This window comes from Tursiops truncatus, chromosome 12 (genome assembly GCF_011762595.2).
Source record: "Tursiops truncatus isolate mTurTru1 chromosome 12, mTurTru1.mat.Y, whole genome shotgun sequence".
Classification (NCBI taxonomy): domain Eukaryota; kingdom Metazoa; phylum Chordata; class Mammalia; order Artiodactyla; family Delphinidae; genus Tursiops; species Tursiops truncatus.
Window position 1 is genome coordinate 23,759,929 of NC_047045.1, and position 13,270 is coordinate 23,773,198.

At 46.0% G+C, this 13,270-nt stretch overlaps 1 protein-coding gene across 3 annotated transcripts in view; it reads right to left on the reverse strand.

Moving 5' to 3' along the window:
• Positions 1-440: 440 nt before the first annotated feature.
• MAP3K7 (mitogen-activated protein kinase kinase kinase 7) overlaps positions 441-13,270 on the reverse strand; it is a 100,991-nt gene continuing 88,161 nt past the window's right edge. For all 3 annotated transcript variants that reach the window (XM_019929442.3, XM_073789440.1, XM_019929443.3), the window contains 2 exons: positions 10,279-10,363; positions 441-9,355 (listed from right to left, as the gene is read on the reverse strand). The gene's annotated coding sequence lies outside the window, so the exon portion shown is untranslated. The remainder of the gene's footprint in view (positions 9,356-10,278; positions 10,364-13,270) is intronic.

The window sequence follows — 13,270 nt, forward strand, 5'->3', positions numbered from 1 at the left end:
CACATTTGCTTGATCATTTTCTCTCTGCATAGATACATATTTATTAGTTTTTTGCCTGAACCATTTGAGCGTAAGTTGTAGCACGATGCCCCTTCACTCCTACATCATTCAGTGTGTATCTTACTATGAAAAGTATTGCACTTCAATGCTGAAAAAGGAAAAAGCAGATAAGCAAAAAGAAGAAAATTAAAATCCATCTGGAGTCTTGCTACCCAGAAATAAACATTTTGCTGTATATTCTTCCAGTTCTTTTCTATGCATATATTCAAACTTTTTACCCAAATGTGACATTAAACATACAATGTTAAGCCTGTTGGAGTCTACATAGCACAGTGGGCGAGCTCTGGTTCTGGAGTCAGCCTGGGTTCAAATCCTGTGTGTACTACTCACTATCTGTATTCATTTCCTGTGGCTGCCATAACAAATTACCACAAACTGGGTGGCGTAAAACAACAGACATTTATTCTCTCATAGTTCAGGAGGTGAGAAGTCTGAAATCAAAGTGTTAGCAGGGCTGGTTCCTTCTGGAACTCTGAGGGAGAATCTGTTCCATGCCTCTCTCTGTGAGCTACGGGCGGCTGCCAGCAGCCCTTGGCGTCCCCCAGCTTGTAGACACATTGCTCCAGTCTCTGCCCTCCCTCCTCTCTACCCTCCCATAGACTTCTGTCCTGTGTCTCTGTGGGTCTCAAATCGCTCTCTCTCTTCTCATGTAAGGATACCAGTCATAGGTGAATCCAGGGTGACTTTGTCTTTAGATCCTTAATTACCTTTGCAAAGATGCTATTTCTAAATAAGGGCGCATTCTGAGGTTCCAGGTGGAAATGAATTTTGGGAGGATACTGTTTATCTCACTATATTGGCACTGTGTTCATGGATAAGGAATCTTACCTCTCTAAGTGTAAGTTCCTGGGGTTATTTTAAGGACTAAATGCGATAACACACGTAAAGCTAATATCCAGGACGTGGTAAGCATGCAACAATTGCTAATTATTGATTGTGACAAACATACGCGTATAACATAATATATTCAATCAATAACCTATTGGCTATTTAGATTTTTTCCCATTTTTTGTTATTATAGGTAAGCTCCTAATAAATATCCTTGTGACTTTATTTTTGAAAAATTTTTTTACATATTCATGGTTATTTACTGAGCATAAATTAGGCGTGGTTCGCAAAATTCTAAGACTTTTGAGGTCCCGAGTCCTTTCTTGGGCTGCATGGTGTTATGATTGATCTCCACTGTCCATTTGGGGAAATCATCTTTGGTACAGCAGTCTGGGGACCTAGTTTTCCCCAAATTACCATTCCTGGAAATACACACTGAAGATCTGACAATGTGGGTGCCTGTTCACTAATGATTCTCCTCCTGATGGAAACACAGCAGGGCGTGGGAGGAGACGCACGGTGGAACGTGTGGCCCAGGGGCCACAGCTGGGCAGGGAAGGAGTGGTACCAAATCTGAAGCTCAGTCACCGGGTTCTGCAAAGCAGTTTTGAACACTCAGGTAGACAGTAAACCACAGCAACCGTGGCAGGAAAACAGCCCACCACAGATAAAAGCCTAAAGCTCCAGCTGACACTCTGGTGCTCACGTCTCACTAAGAAATTGCTGAGCAGTTCAAAGTCCTGGCTCAAAGCCCTCACTGCACGTCGAGGAACAAAGGGGCCTTCTTTCGGGGGCGACCCTCGGGCCCCAAGTGATTCCAGCCCCTCTCTCCACCTCCTCCTGGCCACAGAGGTGAGGCCGGAGGAGCAGGAAAAGGAAAGGCCCTACGCACTGTCCCTGCTGTAGCCAGAGCACTTTGGTTTCCAATGTGAACTGTGTCCTTTATGATGTCAGAACGCAGAGAGGGTCCCACAGATGCACCAGCGAACCAGGTGAGAAATAAAGTGACTGAGGGCCATCCACTAAGGCCCTGGCATTTGACAGTCTCCCCCTGGAACAAACACACAAACCTTTAGTCAGCTTCTTTTGACCACAATTAGAACATATTGCCAGAGCAGGTGACCACAAATGGTATTTAAAACCAGCTTGACGGTTTTGGGGGGGAGCTAAGTCAGAGAAATGCTCCCCCATCACACACACACACACACACACACACACACACACAAGCCCAGCCTTACCCTACCTCCCACGAGAAACTATTTTTCTTTTGATTGACATTCTTTTTTAGAATAATGTTTGAAATAGTTCTCAGAAGCCATGAATTTGAAGCTGAGCGGGTCTACCTGAAAAGCCCATATTGAGCTTTGCAGTGGGCTTGTGAAAACTTGTTTTTATTTTGATTGTTGTGGGTGTGCACCCCTGGAGTTTCGTTTTGACTTTTCGGGTTAAATGAGTTTCAAAATGAAACTCATCTGATTGTCAAATTTTCCCCCTCTTTTTAATTGAAAAACTGGAGGCTCTCTTATTCCAGAGGTTCTGACTATTAGTATTTCTCCAGAATTCCTCTCCTTTCCCTGTAGCAAGCTGACTATTGCCCCTCGCCGGTGTGTTTAACACCTCTTTCCCCCCTTCTTAATGCCTTTAAAACAAAGAGCTGAGGCCAAGGGAACGCCCTTGGTTGACGTGTCAAAAGAGCTGAGCTCATATTCTTGCTTGTGGGTGGCGAAGCAAACTTGATCAGATCTGTGCTTGTTTCCCCATTGGAGAAATGGGATGCAGATAAGATCTTCTCTCTCTTTTTTAGGGTGCTGTAACCAAAAATCCAAGTTGAACATCACTGTCAATTAAGGAACACTATCCCTCCTAAGTAAAAGCTGTTATCATAGGGAGGGATTTTATATCAAAATGTTTTTCGTAAGCATTTGGAGCCTCAGGACCTGATGTTGGAAGCTGCGAAGTGAATTCCTACGCCACCCCGCCCCCCCAGAGGGGTACAGCCTCAGACAGGTACTCTGACTGGCGAAGAGAAGAATGAATTATTAAGCCAACCTGTGAAGAGAGAATCGACATTCTATACTTTCTCTATTATCATAATTTATTGGGATTACTTTTTTAATGTCTGTTATACTTTATACAAAACAGTTAATAAGCTACAACTCTATTCAGCTTACATTCATGTCCTATTGCTGCTGTAACACATTACCATAAACTGAGTGGCTTTAAACACAACATAAGTCTTCCCTGGTGGCGCAGTGGTTAAGAATCCACCTGCCAATGTAGGGGACACGGGTTCGAGCCCTGGTCCAGGAAGATCCCACATGCAGCGGAGCAACTAAGCCCATGGGCCACCACTACTGAGCCTGCGCTCTAGAGCCCACGCTCCACAACTACTGAGCCCACGCTCCACAACTACTGAAGCCCACGCACCTAGAGCCCGTGCTCCACAACAAGAGAAGCCACCGCAATGAGAAGCCCTCGCACTGCAACGAAGAGTAGCCCCTGCTCACCACAACTAGAGAAAGCCTGTGCACAACAAAGACCCAACGCAGCCAAAAATAAATAAATAAATAAACAAACACAACACAAACTTATTATCTTCCAGATCTGGAGGTCAGAAGTCTGAAAGCAGTTTTCCAGAGTAAAATCAAGTTGTCAGCAGGGCAGTGATCTTTCTCAAGGATCCAGGGGAGAATCTGTTTCCTGCCTTTTCCAGCTTCTTATGGCCGCCTGTATTCCTTGGCTTGTGGGCCTGCATCACTGTGACCTCTCATAAGAACCTCGGTGAGTACATTCGGCCCACCTGGATAATGCAGGATGATCTCCCCATCTAAGATCCTTAACTTCATGATGTCTGAAAAGTCCCTTTTGCCATGTCAGGTAACAACATACTCAAGGTTCCAGGGATTAGGATGTTGGCACTTTGGTGGGCCAGGATTCAGTCTACCACAAGGTACAAAAGCAGGGACCCAACCTCCCAGCCCTCTGTTGATCCAGTACTTAGCACACACCCACATGGCAGCAGACACTTGATTACTATGTGTAGAATGAATGCAAGAGATTATGCCTGCTCTTGGCAGTTCTACTCATTAGATGCTTATTGAGCACCTACTATGAGCCAGACCTAAGGGCTGCAGAGCTGTCCGGGATCACAGACAGCTGAGGAGAAGACTGAAAGGGGCACAGGTGAGCCCTGGGTGTCCAGAGCCCGGGGATCAAGGGCACCGTAGCAAGTCCGTTTGTATCCTTGCAATTTCTTTCTTTAATTATTGGCTGCTGTCTTATCTAAGCATTCTTTGAATACATCCCCTTGGCAAATGTGATTAATTATATTCAGATTTATTTCTTTATTTCTAGTTTTTCCCCCCTGGGTCCTCTTCTGATGTGTTAAGGAGTTTCTACTGAGAATTATTAAAAGAATCAGTGATTAAGTTTCTGCAGAACCTCTCCATCCCCACCATGTGCCCCACCCAGCGAAAGCTCAGGTGGCTCAAAGGAGGTCCAACGTGCAGCTCAGAAACACAGAAGAGGTTACATGGGTTTTCCGAGCCAGCCTGAGAACCTCAGCACTGTAGCTCGTTGGTTTTATGTGTAAACGTATTTCAATTTTCAAGTAGAGCTAATATACATGTAACCTTTCAGAATGCAACCCGTTAGCAAGTTATAGCCTGTCAGCTCGTGCACCAGCGTCCAGAACCTGAATCCCCGACTCAATTCAGGACAACTCAGGTGAGTTACAGAGCACCATGTGGTTTAAGGCCCTTCTACACAAGGTCTTCTTTGGGTTTGTGCAGGCCTTCCAAGGGAGCAACCCCGTCTCCTGTCTGCCCTAGACGTGACTTTTGCATCTCTCCCCTTTCCCCTTTCTCTCCCTCTAGCAGTCTGAAACGAGCTAGGGGATGAGCAGCCAGCTTGGAGGAGGTCAGCAGGAGGCTGCAGATAGAGAACTCCAGAGGCTGCGGCAGCCGTGAAGGACAGAGGTGGGATATACCAGCTGCTAGTGGCAGCCACCTCTACACATAGGTCACTCCAAAGGTCAGGTCTGTCTTATATTTGCAAACCCACATTTCCTGCCACGCTCCCAAGTACACCAGGCGCCTGCAGAAATCTACACTCACCCGTTTCTGAAAGGTTGATGGGTCCTCCCAGAGTTGGAAGGGATGCCTCTGTGGTTCAAAAGGTATGAGCTAAATTGGGAACACATTTGGTTCAAGTTTAGTCTTGAAAGCTTCTCCTCTTCAACTTCTCACGTCCTATTAGCTGAGTGCACTCCTGAGCACGAACGGCTCTGTGCTGCTGCCCTTTTGAGGGTGGATGTTGGAAAAAAAATAGAGTGCTAATCCCACACAACTGCTTTCAATTCTGCCCACGTGGGTTTGGAGTAGGAGGGCTGTTCACTCCGAATCTTTCTACACAGCTTTCAAAACCTGCATTTTTCCATGCTAACATATCTCTGCTTGTCGGCATCTAATTGAGTTCACACACACACACACACACACACACACACCCCTTGTGTTCATACACACTACTTTCTCAAAGGGAGGAATCAGCAAGTGTGAGCTGGGATGACCACTAGATGGCAGTATATGAAACACTCCTAAGGCGCTCAGGGGAGCAAAGTTTGAGGACCACCCAGAGCTGGGGTTCCCAGATATTAATCTGTAAAATTTTTTAATGAAGAATAAGAAAAGGGGAGCGCTCTGTAGGTCTGTCAAGTTTTTATTTTTCCAGGGAACATTATTAAGATATAAATCAACTTCCACTGCTTCCTAAGAGAAACATTTTAACCATAGAGAAATAGGAAGGGCAGAATCTCAAAATTAGAGATTGTCTTCTCAATGTAATAAATGTCGTTTTATGAAAAACTCACCACATTGTCCTTGTGTTCTCATTTTCATGCAGACCCGTGGAAGAGTCATCATGATCAATCCTTTGGGAAATAAACCTAGAGGAAAATGTGCCATTCCAAAGTGAAATCAAGATCCTTGCATTATCCTACTTCCAAACTGATCCTAAGACTTAAGTAGGGTTTCCATCTGGAGGCACAAAGGAGAAGCAGGGACTGCCATTCGGTCAAGCTGGGTTTGATAGAAGGCACTAGGGAAGCACGTGTCTAGACAATTACATGGGATACCTGCCCCCATGTTGGCTGCATTGCTGTTGAACCACCTGCCTCATTGTCTGGACTACCTCTGTCTTTGCCTGTGTCAGGCCAGCCTCGCCTTTGGGATGGGCCCTGTGTAGCTGAACGTCGGCTGAGCCAGGCCTCTGGGGACTTCCCACCTGTCCCAGCTGGGTGGGCATCTTTGCATCTTGTTCTACCTCGCCAAAGAATTTGCACTAGAACCCGGGGGCCCTGCGAGTCCCCTTCTGTGGCAGAGCTGGGGTGAGACACTATACATGGTTAAAGAATGTGCTCACCACTCACAGAGCGACACAAATGGTAGACTTTCAATCAGAGAGACCCTCATGCAAATTCCATGGCTTGGGTAAATCACTTCCCCTCTCTAATCCTCAGTCTCTTCATCTGAAGGTCGAGATCATGATGACATATATCTCTGTTAGCCATTGTCAGAGTAAAGGAGGTCATCTGTAGTAAGTGTATAACACAGTGCTTTCTGTGTGCTCAATATGCATTAATATTAATAATATAATTAATTTGGGTTCAGGGTGCTCGTTTCTAGAGTTAGGCAGGCTGGGTCACACCCCAAAGATGCCCTTCTTTGCAATGAGACTGTTACACACTGCATTTTGGGAGAAATTAGCTCACCACCTCTGAGTCTCTGATTTCCTATTAACAGCACTTACTCTGTAACTGGTCGCAGCTGAAAGTGACCGAGATGTTACATAGCCTGAGGATTTGGTTTTGAGGCACAGAGCAGGAGCCCTGGAATTTTCCTTCTAAGATCCCGGGCAGCCCTGCTTACTCAGAAGGAAGGCAACTACTTAGTATTCAAATGGTGGGCAGCCCCGTTAAGCATCTCTGTCATTCACTAATTCTACTTAATTCAGTAGAAGGTCCCACAGCAGGAATGTCTATGCAGATAGAGCAGCCTCTGGTGAGGTTGGAGAGCACAGAGAAAACTCCAGATAATCAGACACACTGAAACTGATACCACGACACAGGAGACACAGGAGTTGTGGGATGACTCATCCCGGCCTGGTGTAGGAAACTCCGCTTGTCACCGCCCTGGATCGTCGTTGGTAAGGGGACCCTGGAAGGCTGTGCTTGCACTGCCACCTAGTGGTTACAAAAAGCAAGACAGTCTGGGAAGGATTCTGGACCCACAGACAGACCCACCTGGGCAATGATCACGGAGAACCAACATCCTCCTCACAGAAATTCTATAAGTTGAACATTTTATTCACAGATTTACAACCCAATTTCCTAATTTAATTTGATTTAATTTGATCACCCCGACCAAAGCACTGAAACGCTGTGAGATTCAAGGTAGGGGCAAAAGCACCAGCCTAGGAGTCTAAAGGCTCATTTGAGTCACTAGCTCACTGTTCAGCATTGGGGAAGTGGCTTAAATCTTCCATTTTCTCTTAGAAAAATGGAATCTAACAATACCCAGGGTTTAGGCGGCTGTGAGGTCTGAGTGTGAAGCCCCTTTGTAAACCATATGGTGTTCTTCCCTTTCTAGCATCCTGCTTCTGCTTCCCTGGGATTCTGCCTCTCTGCACTCCAATGCCCACATCCCCATTTCAGTAAAACCGATCAGCCAACCCCTCTTCTCCCCCAGGAAGTGGAGGACCCCTCTCCCTTAGTAGTGCTGAAAATAGAAAGCACAGAAAAACCAAAGAAAAACAAAAAATGGGCAAGATCCAGCCCCGGATGTGCTTATGGGACAGTTAACAATGAAAAGAGTCAAGGGAGACCCCTGCCATTCACAGCCTGCATTTACCAGGAGAAAACTTCATTCAGAGGACAACACACACCCTGAGGTGGGTTGACACCCGACAGGTCATGCTGCGTTTACACCGAGTGATGCCTCCCCAAGCAGATACAAGCAGAGGGTTCTGCTTGTTCCCCAGCCCCAGCCCTGGCCCTGGGCCTGGGCCTTCCTGCCTGACCTGGGTGGAGGCCTCCTCAGAACCACTTCCTGCCCTGCTCAGCCCTTCTTTGATCTCCGAAATTCTCCAGGGATCTGAGATTCTGCACACCTGAATGGGCTCCCCTAGCTCAGCCCCCTACCCCTCATCTTCTGAGGGGCTGGCTGGGCCTCACTGTGTGTCCTGCATCCCCAGCTGACCTCTAGGGCAGAGGTCTCCAAACTTGATGATGAGGCGCCCCTATCTGTAAAGTCATTTTAAGCACACACCTCACTATGAATATTGATTTCAGTATATATATGCACTGCTGTATTAATACATCATGTATATTATAGGACTTTCACAAAGACAGATATTTTAAAAGGATGAGAAATTTAAATATAATGTATATATCATCACGCCTATGCCCTGGAGTGGGTGCAGCCCCACAGGCTTAGGTTTTTTTAAATATATTTTTAAAATATTCCCTATGAGCACAAAACGCTTGAAAAGTTTTAAAAATCAGCTACAAGTATGTTTACAGACTCAACTCTCAGGAAAGATTTTGAAACTATCACTTAAATACATATCCCAAACTTTGAAATAGAAATAAGACATATGAGGTGGACCCTCTCCTGAAGCCCCGTCATGAACGCAGAGCTGGAGGAGACCTCTGCCAGGAGGGGAGTCAGGCATGAGGAGGAGCCATGATTCTCTTCGCAAATTACACCTTCCTCCTCAGGCATCTCAGAAGACTGTGGCCATGCACAGTGAGAACCTTGGACACAGAGGCCAGTAGCTTTCTTGCTTTGTGTTACAGCATCTTCTGACTCTCCTGAGAGGACTCTTGTCATGATTTGCTGAAGTAAAGAGGAGCAGCTCTCCAGCAGCTACTAGACACAAGCGCTACTGGTTCATGTACATACATTGTGCCATTTACTCCCCAAAGCCATCCTGAGAGACAGGTGCGCGCCCCGCACTGCAGAGGGAAGCTGAGCTAGGAGACGTTAGGTCATGCCCTCAAGGCCCCAGAAGTAGAGTCTGCCTGCTTCTAAAGCCCCAGACTAATCGTACAAATTCACAATAGTTAACTTTTGATAGTAATAGTAATATAAAATAAGTTGACATTTATGGAGTGCTTAATCTTTATAAAGGCTTTACTGCTGCCATTTGTTCCTCACAAAAGCATTATGAGTTGATTGTATTATTTAAAAAGGAAACAAAAGCTTAGTGGATTTAAGTAACTTGCTCAGAGTTACCAGTTCTAGAGACTTGTGGAAATGTGATGTTTGACCTCAAAGTTGGAAACTGTAACCTCTATCTCCTTGTCCAAGTCAGTCCGGCTCTGCTGACTGGGAAGTGGGAAAGCAGGACCCAAACAGCAGCATTCGGGGTTCGCTGAAGGGTTTCTCCCACAGCTGAAGATTTCCTGGACCTGGAGGGGTTACATCAAGCAGGATTAGTTTGTCAGGTTGGCCGAAGGCCGGACAGAGCTGGGAATCCGGGCTCAGAGCCTATGCGAACCTCTGTTTTCTTGCTGTGAAATGGAGGGGCTGGACAAAACACTCCCCAAGATCTCCTGACCTCTGATTTCTATGCTTCTATGATGGAATATGGACTTTTTTTTTTTTTTGCGGTACGCAGGTCTCTCTCACTGTTGTGGCCTCTCGTGCTGCAAAGCACAGGCTCCGGACACGCAGGCTGAGCGGCCATGGCTCACGGGCCCAGCCGCTCCGCGGCATGTGGGATCTTCCCGGACTGGGGCACGAACCTGTGTCCCCTGCATCGGCAGGCGGACTCTCCACCACTGCGCCACCAGGGAAGCCCAAATATGGACATTTTTGTGTGGGGAAGGGAAAGGTTTGAGAACAAAGATATTCCCTCCATTTAACAGGGATCCACCCGGCCTCCAGCATGGAGGACGCCCACCTCCCCCTGACCCCAACTGTGTTCTCCAACTTCTAAGCACAGGCTGTTTGTTTTTTTAATTGAACTATCATTTAAAACATCAATCGTTTAATTCCTGAATTTCAGGGAAATATCCTTTGTTTCTGGAGACTCCTTGGTTTCAGCATGTGGGGTTGTTCCCTTGAATCAGCTTCCTTAAGAATATCAAGCGGACTTCCCTGGTGGCGCAGTGGTTGAGAGTCCGCCTGCCGATGCAGGGGACACGGGTTCGTGCCCCGATCCGGGAAAATCCCACATGCCGCAGAGCGGCTGGGCCCTTGAGCCATGGCCGCTGAGCCTGCGCGTCCGGAGCCTGTGCTCCGCAACGGGAGAGGCCACAACAGTGAGAGGCCCACGTACCGCAAAAAAAAAAAAAAAAAAAAAAAGAAGAGAATATCAAGCAATGCTCACCTGGCCTTGTCCTCTGTGCGGGTTTTCTCCTTGACTCAGCAGCAGTTAGTTAACCCAGAAGTTTACCGCCCAATGCACCAATTTCCTGAGACACAAAATTTGGGAGATGTATTTAAGTGATAGTTTCAGAATTCCTCCTGAGAGTTAACAGTTTGTAAACACACTTTTAGCTAATTTTTTAAATTATTCTTTTATTTATTTTTTCGGCTACACCATGCGGCACGTGGGATCTTAGGTTCCCCCGACCAGGCATCGAACCCGACCCCCCTGCAGTGGAAGCACGGAGTCTTAACCACTGGACCGCCAGGAAGTTGCATTAGCTAATTTTAGAAACGTATCAAGTGTTTTGTGCTCATAGGGAATATTAACAAATATATATATAAAAAAATCTAAGCCTGTTTGTAAACTTCCCATAATAATTTGTTGCCTCTAACCAGTAGCACAGGGCCGTGAATTCTCACTCATCCCCTAGATAGTTCCTGCCTGAAGGTCAGGGGCCAGGTCTCATACATGTCTCATGTTTTGTATTTCTACAGCCTTGGTTCAGTGCTGTCCCTGTTTGTTGAATTGAATGGATTTTAGTAAAGGAGTTCATAGGTTTGTTTAGTCTATTTGTTGCTCGACAGCTCTAACAGAATGTCATTCCCCAGCAGAACTAAGACATGTTTCCGGGTAATGCGTTCCTCATAGTTGGGTAGAAGGGAGAGGAGCTCACCAGATCCTTACTGATAGGCAGCAGGAGGGAAGAACAAGAGTACTGGGAGCCTCTGTAAGCAAACCGTTCTGAAGACTCATCCCTGCTCACTTGTTGATATTTTAGCAGATACACCACACCAGATGTATATAGTAGGAACTACCTACGTATGAACGTTGAACTGGGCTTCCTTGGCCCAAACTCAACTGGCAATACAGAAAAAGTCTTCTTACACCATCCTCCACGTTAAAAGCAAAGATTGGGGCTTCCCTGGTGGCGCAGTGGTTGAGAGTCTGACTGCCGATGCAGGGGACACAGGTTCGTGGCCCGGTCCGGGAAGATCCCACATGCCGCGGAGCGGCTGGGCCTGTGAGCCATGGCCACTGAGCCTATGCGTCCGGAGCCTGTGCTCCACAGCGGGAGAGGTCACAACAGTGACAGGCCCGTGTACCACAAAAAAAAAAAAAAAAGCAAAGATTTACTTTGTGTCTAATCTCCGGGAGCTTGTAGTTTTCCATGCGGCTGGATATAAGGGTCATTACTAGGTCTACCTCCACTCCCCCATCTTTCCCACTATCTACTATCATATGAGCTAGAGATTCTCGCCTTTAGATTTTGTTTTATATAGAGCTCTAGTGATGAAGGAGGCTGAAGAGGTAATTGACTTTCTTTGTCCAACACTGCAGCCACTAGCCACATGTGGCTATCTAAATTGAAACTAATTAAAGTTAAATAAGAAATTTTAAAAGATGGTTTCTCACTGGCACTAGCCATATTTCAAGGGCTTAATGGCCACTTGTGGCTAGTGGCTACCATATTTAAAGCACAGAAGTAGAACATTTCCATTATCACAGAATTTCTATCAGATAGTGCTGGTAGACAAAAGCACTGATTTTAAAAACAGAGGAGAGATTAAATGCTTCACTGAAGGGCCTTGGCAGAACTATGAATGAAACCCATTTTTCCATACTTGAAAGCTATTCTTCTCTTCACTACACTGGAGGAGGTGTCATTTAAACTACCTAGGGAAGGAGTTTCTCATGGCATGTTAATACACATCATCGCAAGTTAACAGATAGGACCATCTAGTCCTCCCTGGAAGAAGCCAGGTCAGGCAGTGCAGAGAGCCAGGAAGAATGAATCCCAGGAGATGAGGGTCCATCATGACTCAGGGCATGGGTCAGGCAAAGCCAGAGGCAGGGCGTGTGTCATCACATCTGTATTTCCCCGCCTGGACCAGAGTTGGGACTCCATTGTGCCAAAGGAAACAAGAGGAGCCAGGGGTGGCATGAGTGGTTGGGTATTAAGCAAAAGGACAGCTAGGGAAGACTGGAGAACTCTAACCAAGATCTTCAATAAGAAGAGAGTGTCGCTGTGCCAGCTTTTCACTCTGTCTTGTCTTGGCCCTCCAGATTTATGCTCTGCTTGCTGGGATGTACAACACCATTCCGGAGTTGTTAAACTTTGCCTTAGTTCACACCCTCGGAAACTTGGTAATGAATTTCAATCCATTGTGAAAACATAGACAAGGTATAGGTTAAAAGTTTAGTTTATTGTTTTCAGTAGCTGTAGAGCTGAGCCATAGAAGGAGTGCAGGATGGGAATTCAGAAGACCTGGGTCTGTTCTCCAGCACTCTTTGATCCTGGGTACCTCACTTAACCTCAGTACCCTCATCTGTGAAATGGGACAACAGTAAGGATTTCTTGTCAGGATTGTTGAGGAGATCTAGTGAGGTAATATTCAAGACAATTCTGTGCAAAGCAGAGGGCTCTGTACAACTGTGGATTAGTTATTATCTTTATTAGTGTTCCCTCATTTGGCACCTCTTTCACGCAATTATGGCGCTCAGTTCTAGGTGGCCACATTACCTTAGGTTTACCAGATGTATGTGTTTTTCCCCCAAGATGTATTGTGTTTAAACAATCGATGGATCTACCTAATATCCTTATTTGAAGATGAGGTAGTCAGCCTATGTGGTTTTGTGAGCCAGCAAAGAATAGTTTAATGGTTCAGTCAGCTCCTTGAGGAGCTACACGGTGCTTCAGATATGCCAAATAAGCAGCATGCAACCTCTGTGGGGAGAAGAGAAGTCAGCCTACTTCGTGTGAAGACACAGCTTCCTGCAGAGCCAGATGTAGTTCGCATTTTCCTCTGCTTTTTCCCAATAGCAGTGCTCAGGGGGGATAAACTTTACTTAACCTAATTAATTTTAATCACAGCTTTCAAATCTCATACTGTGAAAAGAATTACAAATTGGAATACATTAATAGAAGCCATAGTTTATGCTGTAAGCTAAT